Here is a 2,758-nt window from a genome sequence, read left to right as displayed (position 1 = left end):
ACCTTCAGCAATTTATAGGGAAATCTTTTTCATTGCTTTCTGTAGAGATGAGGCCTATGCAAGTTGGCTAGATGCCTCAACTGAAACAACTACCTTCCATAAGCTTTAACCCTCTTACTGATAGGAAAGTTGTGGCCCAAATCCTATATAGTAGTTTCGTTTATAGCTTAAAAAAATTATTAGTGTGACTTAGAGGACGAGGTGCCTACTGCTTCTTGTTGGGGTGCCTACTACTTCTTGTAATTTATAGTAAATGATTTAGGTTGGGGTGCCTACTGCTTCTTGTAATTTATTTATTTATTGTTGAGTTATGAATAACCTATGCACTGTATTAGTGTGTTGGTATAATGCACAGTCTTCTGGAAGGATGTCAAAACCGTTGCTTATGATTGCTAGTAACATACGTATACTTGAATCAGTGAGGCAGCAGTATAAAAAAACTCATGACTTGTTGTCTTCTCAGTATTCTTATGAGCTTCTTCTGCAATTTCTGCATAAGTCTCAATCTACCACTGTACTTGGTATTATCAATGAGCATATCAACTTTCAAGGTACACGTTTCTTCTTTTACCGCTTATGTAAAAATGCTTCCTTTATTTTTATATGATGGCAATGTATGCATGTGTACTGGTTTGCAGTTTCTCCTGGACAGCCCAACTAAATTTCTGATGATGCGGAGGCTGTTACATTGACTGGCAGCAGCCAGGATGCAGTCAGTCAGATTAATCAGAAGGAAATAGATTGGGGGGTGAGTCAACAAAGTTATCTTGTTTCAATCGGGTTTGCTTTTTTCTGTTACCCCCTCTTTGTGCTCTGAGTATTACACTTATGATCCATTGATTCATGTTGGTATGTTGAAGTTAAAATGGAATCTAAATGTCTTTTATTCATTCCTTTTTCATTTGTCTTCTGATCTCAGTATTTATCACATGTTTTTCCCTTTTTCATTTTCATTCAAAATTATTTAGGAATGATAAGCATCATTCTTCTTTTCTAAATTAATTATTTAAAACTTGGTCAACCTACAGAGAGTTATTTAGTAGCCTAAAAGAGGTTTTTTTTTTCTTTCTATATGACAGTTTCCCATATATGTTTGTTAGTAATAGGAAATTTAAGTAGTTGCCATATTTTTATAGTTGCTGGAAGACTCTTTGGAAGAACGCTTGGAAAAGACTGGGGGTTTGCTTTCTGATTCTGAAAAGGCAGAAGGAGAAACTAAAGAGTCGGAGTGGGAGGAAAATAAGGTACAAAAATGTTTGGTTATTTCTTTTACTATCCATATCTATGTAACCTCTGTTTAGACTGTGTTTGTGACTGTCTAGTTATAGGATATTTATCTGGCATCCACTCTTGTGATGCTTAATATTAACTCGTGTGTTCAAAAAAGATCAGCAGAAGGAGGAAAGCAGGGCTCATCAGTTAAAAAGCTGAAAAAAGACAAGGCAACGGGAGCAACAGGGAAAGCCACTCGTCCTGAGACAAACATTGTAACTATGGCACCAAGAGTCAAACCAGAGCTTCCTTTGCCTACAATGTATTCTCTCGCTTTCTCCCTCTTTCTCTTATGTAATTTATACATCTTTCTATCTATGTATTTTTTACCTAGGATGTGCCTATTATTAGAAATTCCACATATTTAATTGGGGGTAATGTAGCATAGAATCCATGCAGGGCTTCAAATTATTTTGATGAGTAAATGTTTGGAGAAACTGAGATAAATTAAACATGTGATGTTGACATAATGATGTGGACACTAAAATTACTTTTGGTACAACAGGATTCTGATGTTTGAGTGTAATTTTTGTCAACCTGTAAGATATGAGGACGCATATTTTTAGCTTTTGTATAGCTTGAGGAACATAGTTTATGTATATTGGTTTTGTGTGAATGTGACTATTCTCGATAGTTTAAATAGATCTTTTTATGATGGAATATGCTGTTTCCAGTTTTAATTCTCTCTGCCAATCGAAGTCTTTCAGAGGGATTTAGTCTTAGTGTTTGCATACCTATGATGTTTATTATAGCAAAAAAAGGGAAATCTACCACTGTTTTGTAATGTTAACTTTTGATATAGGTTATTTGATTAATCTTTTATTTTGTTGCTTCAGTTCAGTCGAGGTTGAGCAGTCTATACTTGATCACAGTAGATTTTGTAACAAGAAAACAAGTTGATGATATTTAACTTTCATCATCAAGTTCTGAGGTTTGTGTTTTTCTCCAATTAATTATTCTTTTAGATTGAACATGTCTATACTCATCACATGCTCAGAGACATATCTTTCCATGAAAAGAATCTGGACTTGAGGCTGGATCTGTGCACCAAAAGAACTGTAACTACTTTTACTGTAAGTTTTCTTTGTTTAATTACAGATGCACCTATATCTATAGAATTTATAACATTTAAATTCTTTTCTTTCTTTGTTTAAGATATATTTATTGTTAAATCTTATTTGTGTATATCTTAAAACTAAAAAGTAAACAAAGGAACAAAATAGATCTAAACTTGTCTAGAAATATCTGGTTTATCACTTCATAATGATGTTGATTTCGGCTAAATTCTTCATGCTATTACATGATGATGACTTGGAAAGCCTCAAATTTTTTATAAATTCTGCTAGATGTTAGGCACCCAATAAAAGGTACAAAAAATGAATAAATGAAGTTGTGGGTAGTGTAAAAGATTTTCTTGAAGGTGAGTTATATTTTGTGGTTAAAGAGTGTCAGTGGTCTCTTGAATACACCATTAATCTGTTCGTGG

The 2,758-nt window shown here is 33.8% G+C and overlaps 1 long non-coding RNA gene across 2 annotated transcripts; it reads left to right on the top strand.

The window, feature by feature from the left end:
- The first annotated feature begins 356 nt into the window (after positions 1-356).
- On the top strand, positions 357-2,244 carry LOC133804192 (uncharacterized). 2 transcript variants are annotated; one of them, XR_009878349.1, is made up of 5 exons: positions 357-551; positions 639-748; positions 1,137-1,244; positions 1,388-1,534; positions 2,109-2,244. It is a non-coding gene; the product is annotated as an uncharacterized LOC133804192 (long non-coding RNA). The 2 variants fall into 2 exon arrangements; XR_009878348.1 differs by lacking the exons at positions 357-551; positions 639-748 and having other exon boundaries at positions 1,133-1,244.
- Positions 2,245-2,758: the final 514 nt, after the last annotated feature.

The sequence above is a fragment of the Humulus lupulus genome, chromosome X (assembly GCF_963169125.1).
Source record: "Humulus lupulus chromosome X, drHumLupu1.1, whole genome shotgun sequence".
In the NCBI taxonomy this organism is placed as follows: domain Eukaryota; kingdom Viridiplantae; phylum Streptophyta; class Magnoliopsida; order Rosales; family Cannabaceae; genus Humulus; species Humulus lupulus.
The sequence above is the reverse complement of the archived record's forward strand: the minus strand, read 5'-3'. Positions and strand labels throughout refer to the sequence as shown.